Source organism: Sturnira hondurensis, unplaced genomic scaffold, assembly GCF_014824575.4.
Source record: "Sturnira hondurensis isolate 20B ecotype Veracruz unplaced genomic scaffold, ASM1482457v3 Scaffold0024822, whole genome shotgun sequence".
NCBI lineage: Eukaryota > Metazoa > Chordata > Mammalia > Chiroptera > Phyllostomidae > Sturnira > Sturnira hondurensis.
Window position 1 is genome coordinate 3457565 of NW_028097453.1, and position 10410 is coordinate 3467974.

A 10410-nucleotide genomic window follows, 5' to 3' on the forward strand; every position below is an offset into this window, starting at 1 on the left:
AATGTTGTTACAAAGAAAAAAGCAAATTCCTTTGTCAATTGCATTGTAATCTGATCTATAATAATCATTTTAAGGGTTTTTTTTTGGTTATTTAGAGACAGTCATTGTCTTACTTTGGTGCATTTGCAAAAATGTTATATCTTCTGACTTATTCTGAAATATAAGTTTCTGAGAATAAATTTTAAGATCATACCTATGAAACAGATGGTGGTTTGGGGGCCCCAGGGAATCACTAGGATCATAGTAATGCTGGCAGATAATCAGCACAAACAAAAATTGATTGTAGGGCTGAATAAACTGAGGACAATTACAGTTCTTGTGATTTTGTTAAAAATATTGCTAACTTAAAAAGTTTGTGATTTCTTATAGCAACTTGGTAAATTGTAGCAATATTGAATGATTTATATTTTTCTCCCTTCTTGATCCCTCCAGAATTTGGAAACTCTTAATAAGTATTATTATGTTCATGGCAAAATCTGTATTTGCATGGATCCAATAGGAATCTTATTTCTTCCAGTATCCAACTGTGGATTTATTAACCAAGACTTTGATTGGAATGTAATGTCTGAAATAGACATGCCTAGACTCTGGATGTCAGCAAAAGCTTTAAGGAATAAAAATTGAAAGTCAATAAAATCCCCTTGGAGAAATGGCCTGGTATCTTGCTTATTCATATGGCTCATGGTAGTCTTTCCAGGTAAGAAGCTAAGGTGGTTTTCCTGGAGGATGGAGAGGAAAGAACCTCAGGACATTTTGAGGACCTCGAGAACTTGAGTTTACCCAAACCTATACGTATCGCAGGCAAAGCCTGATGGTACCTGTGTGGCTTGGCTTCTCTACCCTGATGAGCTAATTAAAGTTCAATCTGAAAATTCCTTGTAACATTCCAGCAAAGTAGATTTAAGAGAGCCTATACGATCAATTGCTATTCTTATTGTCTTCATGCAAATAACAGAGCGAATTGAACCTGGAGTTAATACATTAAATGAATGGGTCTTAATTTGTCTCTTTGATAAAAATGAGGGTAGTATTAGGGGAAAAACTGGTTTCAATAAAACCTATTATACAGCCCTGGCTGGTGTAGCTCAGTGGATTGAGCTTGGGCCTGTGAACCAGAGGATCGCGGTTCGATTCCCAGTCAGGACACATGCCTGGGTTGTGGGCCGGTTCCTTGCAGGCCAACTACCAGCAGGGGATGCACGAAAGGCAACCGTACATTGATGTTTCTCTCCCTCTCTCCTTCCCCTCTAAATATAAATAAATAAATATTTTTTAAAAAACCAAACCTATTATACACAGTTATGAATATTAAATTCTAGTTCAGTGAATTGTTTATAAAATTTTGTTTTTCATGAATGAACAAAACTGAATCCTAAATTTTTCTAGTTTTCTGAAATGTTTTGGCTCACCTATCTCACTGCCATAGGTGTGAAAGACAAATTGATGTGGGGATTTGTAATAGTGGAAAATTGTAATGGTGAGAGACTGTAACCCACTGACTAATATGGAGCTTATAGATGAATGGCATGCTTGTGTAAGAATCCTAGGAACTAACTTCAAAAGATACAGAATCTGACCTTTAGGCATCCCAGCTATGGGAGATTTGCTGACCTTCATCCATGGAGCCAGGATGACATGAAGCTGGGATGACATGAAACCAGCATGAAGCCAAGAGGACTAAACCAGAATGATACAGACCAAACTATCACTTGCCCTATTGGAATGGACTGTGCTTGTTTGTACATAGATAACTTTTCACCGCCCCCCTTTCTTGATCTCTTTGCTCTGTTTCCCTCTCCCTCCTAAGAAAAACCACTGCCTCCACTGTGAGGTGGAGATGGTCTTTGAGACGTGAGTCCCCCATCTTCCAAGTTGCCAGCACCTGAAAATAAACCACTTTCCTTTACATCAGCACCTACCATCCAATATTGGCTCTTAAAAATTAAACCTAGAGCCCTGGTTGCTGTCGCTCAGTGGATTGAGTGCCAGCCTGTGGACTAAAAGGTTGCCAGTTTGATTTCCGGTCAGGGCACATGCCTGGGTTGTGGGCTGGGTCCCTGGCTGGGAGCATGCAAGAGGCAACTGAGTGATGTTTCTCTTTCTCTCTTTCTCCCTTCTCCCTTTCTCTAAAAATAAATAAATAAAATATTTCCAAAAACCCTAAACTTAGAAATTCAAGTACTTCAACCCTGGCCAGCGTGACTCTTCATTGAAGCATCGTCCTGTAGCCAAAGGGTTGCTGGTCAGGGCACATGCCTGGCTGCAGGCCTGATCCTGGAGAGGCAGCAGGTCAATGCTTCTCTCTCAACAGTCTTCGCCGAGGGTCGTCGTGGTTTCCTGCTGCAACAGCGCTTGGACAGAACTTGGTACTTAACCCCCACCCCAGCCAGCCACCAGATTCGTCCTGCTGCCACCTCCTCACAGCACCCTCGGACCCCCCCAAGGCCCCTGCCACGGCTCCAGCGCCACAAGCTGCCTCTCCTCAGCCACCCATCATGTCGACGGCCAGCTTCGAGGTGCACCAGAACTACCACTCAGAGGCCACCACCAACCACCATATCGTCCTGGCGCTGTACGCTTCCTACATCCACCTGTCCATGTATTACTACATTGATCACGGTGATGTGGCTTTGAAGAACTTTGCCAAACATTTTCTTCACCAATTTCATAAGGAGAGGAAACATGCCGAGACACTGATGAAGCTACAGAACCAACGAGGTGGCCGAATCTTCCTTTCGGTCAGGGGGTGTACAACCCTCAGCCTGCGGGCTGCATGTGGCCCAGGATGGCTATGAATGCGACCCAACACAAAATTGTAAATGTACTTAAACCCCCCCTTTTTTTTTTGCTCATCAGTATTTGTTAGTATTTGTGTATTTAATGTGTGGCCCAAAACAACTCTTCTAGTGTGGCCCAGAGATGCTAAAAGGTTGGACACCCCAGCTAGGATATCAAGAAACCAGATTGTGATGACTGGGAGAATGGGCTGAATGCAAAGGAGTACGCATTACACTTGGGAAAAAAGTGTGAATCGGTTACTAGTGGACTTCCACAAACTGGCCACTGAAAAAAATGACCCTCATTTGTGTAACTTCATTGAGACTCAGTACCTGGGTGAGTAAGTGAACTCCATCAAAGAAATAGGTGACCATGCACCAGTTTGTGCAGGTTGGGGGCCCCTGTATCGGGAATGGCCGAGTATCAGACGAGCACACGCTGAGAGACAGTAAAGAGAGCTAAGCCCTAGGCTGACTTGCCCCAGCCACAGGGGGCTTTCCTGGTCACCAAAGCAGTATGTGCATGTTGGAGTTACCTTCACCTTTTCTATAACTCAAACCAAATCATTCACTTATGTCCTTCATTTGTCCCATTCCTTCAAATAGTTTGGTACCCCCTCCCCCATAAATGTTCTCTCTCAAATTAGTATTTCTCTTGCTCCCTTACTCTATCTCTAAAAGCAATGAAAAAATGTCCTTGGGTGAAGATTAAAAAAAAATTAAAAAACAAAATTCAAGTATTTCAAAGGGTTAGCACACAGGGTCAGCAGACTCCAGTCTACCTACAGGCCAAATGTGGCCCACCACCTGTTTTTGTGTGGCCTCTGAGGTTTTTACATTTTTAAATGATTAAAAATAATATCAAAGAGGTATATTATTTTGTGGCATGCGAAAATTGTATAAAATCCAAATTTCAGTGTCCATAAGCAAACTTTAACTGGAACACAACCCATGTTCATTCACGTAAGTACTGTCTACAGCTCTTTTTTGGCGAATTGGGTATGGGCCCACTAAGTCTAAAATACTCCCCATGTAGCCCTTCACAGAATGTTTGCCACTCCCTTCCTCAGAAGACCATACACTTATTCCAATGAGACTACAAATTAGGAAAATATCTGTGAGACTCCTTTTCCAAAAATGCCTTCAGAGCCATAACTCATTCTTTTAAGTCTCACCAGAGGGGGCGAACCTTCCTTCTTTGAAGATGAGAACGAATTTTGGAAACAGCTAAGCTATCTGAGGCCAAAGTTGAATAAGATTGTTTATTTAGATGAATCAACCACAAGCATTTATTGATCATCTAAGTTTATGGGAGGCAAAGATTTCTTTTTAAAGACAAACACTGTCTCTGACTTCTAAGAGCTACCACCACGAGCTTTCGTAGTGTTGACTCAAGGTAACTAGGAAGCACAGTGGAGGAAACATAATTCTGTAACAGAACTGGAAGGTCGACTTTCTTGATCTGTGGCTGTGAATTTGCTATAAAGTTTATTTTATTTTATTTTTTTTATTTATCAAAGAAACTGCAATGATACTTTGGGTAATACTCCTTTGGAATAAATGTGTGATACCCAAATGAAATTTTAAAGAAACAGGATTCATTGGTAAAAGTGGTTATAGCTTCCATTAAAAGACATTTTATTGATATTTATAATAATAACATATAAGACAAGATTAGCATAAATAAATAAATAACCGATAAATAGTCAATCCCTTCCACACTTCCACTCAGACAAAGTCAATCACTCATCCCTGGCCCTCTTCCCCGCGAATTCCACACGCACTCCCTGAGAAATTTTACCTATTCTGCCTCCCACTGCCTAACTCAAAATCTGGACTCCAAGCTCAGCGTGTCTTCCCGTCTTGAAGTCTCCACCTGAATGCTTCGAATGTACTTCCCACTCAGCATGCTCAAAACTGAAATGGTCATCTTCCTCTCACATGAAAAAAAAAATAAAACAAGTTCCTCTATCCACAGGTTCCCAAACTTAGAAACTAAGTTGGGTACTTTTCTGTTGACCTTCAAAGCCAATCAGTTTCTAAGCCCTGTAAATTCCACACTTCCAGGATCTGTCTTCTCTCCTTCCCACTCCACTTTTTTCCTACTCCAGGCCCTTATCTGCTCTTATCTATCTCAATAGGCTAGTCCTTCATTTATCTCCTTCCCTCCACACCATACCACCTTGTTATTTTCCCTAATTACTTCAAGTCCTTCACTGGCTCGCCATCGTTCTTAGAATCAAGTCCAAAGTCCTTAGCATGATACACAAGCTCTTCACCACATGGCACCAGTGGACTTCTTTTTTCTATTTTTCTGAGTCATAGCTTTTTATTTACCTAAAGTGTAGGCTGTTTTATAAGAAATCCTGTACTTCAAAGCATTAAAACCAGCTTTAAATTTTGCCACACCAGACAAATCTATTCCAAATGAGAAGCACTGAGATCCCACACTTAACCTACTTTCTCGCAATCTCAGTGATCCTAATGTGATGAGCAACCAAGCTCCGCCACTTCTTTTCCCAGCTCGTTTCCAGGCACTGCCCCCTTTAGCCCAACCACTTGTCACTCTACACGCCAACATTAGGGACCACGAACAGCAACAAACACACCCCTCAAACATACCATGTACTTTCACGAAATAGTCCTGATTTTCAGACATTGTCTTCTGTTCCTTCCCCAACTCCGCAAACGCCTACTCATCCTTCAAAGCCAAGTTCAAATAAGCTATCTTCTCCCTAACCCTTTTCCCTATTATATATAGCATTATTTCCCCTTATCAATGTTCCCATTACACTCTATCTGCATCTCTGTTTCAACTCTAATTACACTGTAATTGTAGGGACTTGTTTACACGTCTGGTTATAAATCAGTTGAAGTGAGGGAAGCATTTTCATTTCTTCAATCTAACATTGAACTCATGGTCCAAGAACAGACATTTTAAACTTATTGAAAAATAATCACCTCTTATGTTATTAAGATAATGCCTTAATTGTAGTGACTGAGTGACTGAGAACCTGGACATAAAAAGGATCCCATGTCACTCACCAGGAAAAAAAATGCTCTTATATACAAAGCATAATTAAATTGTAGCTTGGACATGCCTTCAATCTACATCTTGCAATACCAGTTTCTTTTTTCTCCCTCTGTCTCTCTCTCTTTCCTTCTTTTTGATGACCTTCTTTATAGAACTCTTTTAAATACCTATTTCATTTCATTTGTATTTCCGAGAATTTGAAACTCAGTATAGAGGTTAAGAGGTTAAGATCAGGCTTTGGGGGGAGCCCAAATGTTTGATTTGAATCCTAGCTCTCCTATCTAGGCTGTTCTTGATATGGGCGAGTTACTCAACTTCTCTGTGTCTCTCAGCCAGAAGCTCATAATAATAATACCCATCACGGTGCTGTGTGAGGATTCAATAAGCTAATGCATGTAAAGAATTTAGAACGCCGCCTGGCTCAGAATAGGTCCCAATTAATGCTGGTGAATGTTATCAGTTTTAAAAGCAGCTTTCTTGGTACTTACATTAGCTCACTGGTCACAGTGTAATTTCCAGGGTAGAAGAGTTTTATCTTGCTCATACCTGAATACCATACAATGTAAGTGCTAAAACTGTGCCTTGGAATATAACAGGTGCTCAGTAAATAATGCAAATGTGAGGCTTAAGACTTCCAATATCAGCCCTGGCTGGCGTAGCTCAGTGGATTAAGCACGGGCCTGTGAACCAAAGGATTGCGGTTCAATCCCCAGTCAGGGCGCATGCCTGGGTTGCAGGCCAGTTCCCAGCAGGGGACACATGACAGACAACCATTCATTGATATTTCTCTCCCTATCTTCTTCCTGTCCCCATTAAAGATAAATAAATCCCCCAAAAAAGATATGCAGTCCCAACGTAACAAAGCCAGAAATCAAGCTAAAAAGGGTCTTAGAAAAGGAAAAAAAAAAGACTTCCAATATCAACAAGTTATAAATCACAGCAAAATTTATATGTGGAGTATATACTTAAAATTGGAGTTTTAAAGTAGTTTCAAAACACATCTACCTCCCACTGAACCTTTGAAACATGTAAAATGTTTAAAGCAACACAAAATTCTATTCACTAGGGCCTTTCCCTTTTATTCCTCCATTTAACTTGGTCTCAGTATTGTAATGCCCTAAAATTCTCATCTGTAAATATAATTTCCAGCTTTAGAAAACTGCCTATTGTCACCTCTGAAAAAAATTCTTCCTTTATATCTGCATTAAAAAAATCCATTGCCACGTTCCACACACAAAAAATTAATAAAGGGCCAAGAGACACAATTACTACATTTCCTGGTCTCTGCCTGGGAAACTAATTCAGAACACGCCCCAAAGTAACCCCGATAAAAGTCTGCTGGTTACAAACTGCAAATGTCTACAATAAAGGCTGTACGGAAAAAGCAACATTACTTTTGTTTTGGAGAACTTAAATCTTAAAAAAACACACAAAAGTCTTGATTTGAAGAAACACTCCCAGCTTACTTTCCCAGGTAAATTAAACTACAACTATATACCTAAAACAAAGTAGATTGTTTGCCTGCATCATGGTACGTTTTCAGTAACTCTACAGATAACATGTGCTATTCTAGAAAAATTCATTAGTAATTAGTTAAACATGGACCACACTTCAAACAATGGTGACTTTGTGGAAAATAGGCTTAAAGAATTTATCTTCACAGTAAAATAGGCTTAAAGAATTTACTTTCATAAAGCTCTTTACCTTAGAGCTTTATGTAAAACACTGTAAGTCAATCTCTAGTTTTAGGGTAAAGGTTTACAAAGTTCCTACTATGTGTCTGACAGTCAATGTGCAAGAGGCTGGTGCACAATCAAATAATATTTAATATTTGTGTAATACTCTAATCTTCTTCCACCCTTGGACTACACCTAGACCTGAGCATCCCAATTTTACAGCTAAGGAAACGGAAGCCCAGAAAAGTCACTTTGACCGCGGTATCACTGCTGGTCCGTGGGTCCTGGCCAAGACTCGAGCCCTTGACTCATCATCTAATCTTCTGCCATCCTAATTACTCAAAAGCTCTTAGATGTTCCATTGTCAGATTTTTTAATTAAAACCCTACTAGACTTTCAGCGTTGTGCTTGTCGGATTCTGCTAAGAATCAAAACACACAAACACCAAAAATGCTTTCAAGTTCCTCGTCTCAGCCTGTAGACGGTAAAACTGGCTCCTCTGGCCAAAGCCCCGCATTTCCTCTAACACACCGGGCGCTCCCTCTCTCGCCCCCGGGGGGACTGAGGGCCCCCGGCTGCCGGCGCGTCGACGGCCCCTGGCCCCTGCGCCCCTGAAGAGTGCGGCGAGGCGACGCTCAGTCCGGCTCCGCCGCAACCGCCGCGTGCGACAGGCACGGCTCCCCAAGGCCGGCGTCCTCGAGACCGGACACCCGCGCGTCCCTCGAGGCCCGCGATGTGCCGAGACAGCCCGGCCCGGGCCGACGCCTCCGCCCGCACGCTCCCGCCTGGCCCGCAGGGCAGCCCCGCAGCCCGCTCCGGAAGCCCCTGCCTCGGATCGCGTCCCGCATCAACCCGGCTCCTACCTGCCCGGGGCGGGCCGCAACGCCGCCGCTGCGCCTGGACTGCGAGGTGCGGGTCCTTCCCTCCGTAGAGGCGCTAAGTCTCGTCGGTCCCACTCTGAGCCGCTCCGTCCCGCCCCTGCAGGCCCCGCCGAAGGCCCCGCCCCGCTCGGCCAAGCCCATTTCTTATTGGACGCTGTTTCCACCCTTCACGCTCGGACCCGCCCCCGGCACCGCCCGGACGCTTAGTGAGGGGAACCACCCCCGCTCCAGTTCGCGTACTGGCCAGAACCTTGCCCAGGGTCTCCGTGCCCTGCCGTGAAGCTGCGGTTCCCGCAGCAGGCCACTGTCGCCACAGTGGCCCAGCCTAGCAAAAACTCCAGGGTCCTCGCTGTGCCTGCGGTCCGACGGGTCCCTCCTTGACGGACCTGGACTTTACCTAACTTCACGCCTATCCGTGAATCCAAATGGCCCCCCATTCAAAAAAACCATGGAATTGTCTCCTGCCACCGGACTTAGTAGGCCTAGGGTCACCGTTTCTTTGGTTGAGTTCAAGGAGGAAACATTTCCCGGGCAATTGCAGTGTAGAGCTAACTTGAAACGTAGGTGCAAATAGCACTCCGAACACCCAAGCCTTGAAATCCCAGAGCAAGGGGTGCCTTTGAAACTCCCAGAGCCTGAGGTCGGCCCCACGCCCTGTTGTGACACAAATGCAGAAACGCTACGCCTGCAACACGCTCCTGCTCAGGTATGTGTAGGGCGCTGTGCCTACAGCGAGCGGCAGCCCAGTTTCACTAAAGCTGCGAGCCTGGGATGAGTTGAGCCTGTTCCCCAGGCACTCGCTAACCACCTCACCCGCCTCGCCCCTCCCCATTCCGCCCACTCCGCCAGCCCAAACTCTTCCCACATCTGTTCACATAGAGGTACCAAAATAGAAGACTGCCAGAGAGGTGTTTGGTTACACATCACAGATGACTGTCACAAGCTAATTTAGCCACAGCAGTAAAAGCTGCATATCCCAAACCGTTGGGAAACTGAGTTGTGAACAGGTGTCACTTTCTATGACCAAAAGAAAAAAAAAAAGTCACTACGAGACAGTTAGGAAACCACGACTAAGCGAGAAAATAAATGTGTAGTTTGTAGTAAATTTTGAACAGTGATCTTCATGGACCAGCCTCCGCCCCCTGCCCCTGCCCCGCCTCCATACAAAGCCCTTACATATTTAGAAAACGTCCCAGTTGCCTAAGATGAAATTTGGGGCTAGCATAGGGTGGATTTGAAATGTATTTCAAAGTTCAAACTTTGTATTAAGTAAGATTATTTGGCAAAACAAGGCTGAGTGAGTGCATATACCAAATATGAAATCAAATCTGGTATGGGTTCAATAGATGTAATAAATGACTTACCATGTATGTATTCTACTGCCCTCTATGGGTAAAATGGAGATATACCTAATGGTAGTGTCCTTTTAAGTCTGAGAAGGGAATATTTCCTTTAACAGTTTGTATTATTTTGATGACAAGAAGGCCAGGGTGAAATAAAATCAGCTTCTCTAAAGGACTTACAAATATTCAGCTAACAGAACTTCAACTTCAGAAACCAGGGAGGGATTCTTTCACTAGGGCTAGTACAGACAGGCTTCTGGGATCACGCCCATGCTTACGGTTACCTCTGTTCAGAATGTGGAAACAGACAGGAATTTGCTATTCATTTTTTCCATTTGAAGCGTCAGTTCTGGGATGTTTCACAAAATGCTTTTTCACATTTGCATTTGCTGATCCTATAACCTCACACTGTGAACTAGTTAAGAGTAGGAATGAAATCTTATTCTTTATACTTTTGGTATCTAGAATAGTACCTGATACATTCAATATTTGATCAGTAACTATTTACTGAATAATTTGAATGAAGTATCAGCCCAACCACTAGATGTCAACATAATTGTATGTGCATAAGTACAGTCAGCTAATTGGAATTTCATCTCAGCTTGTGTAACAATTTCTAGAAAGTTGCCTTATATGTTATTTTGGTAAGTAAATTCATTTAAAATGTATCACTACAACTGACTATAACTTTATTGTCAA

The 10410-nt window shown here is 43.1% G+C and overlaps 1 pseudogene; it reads left to right on the top strand.

Annotated features, from left to right (window-relative positions):
• The first annotated feature begins 2495 nt into the window (after window positions 1-2495).
• Window positions 2496-3240, top strand: LOC118982011 (ferritin heavy chain-like; annotated as a pseudogene).
• Window positions 3241-10410: the final 7170 nt, after the last annotated feature.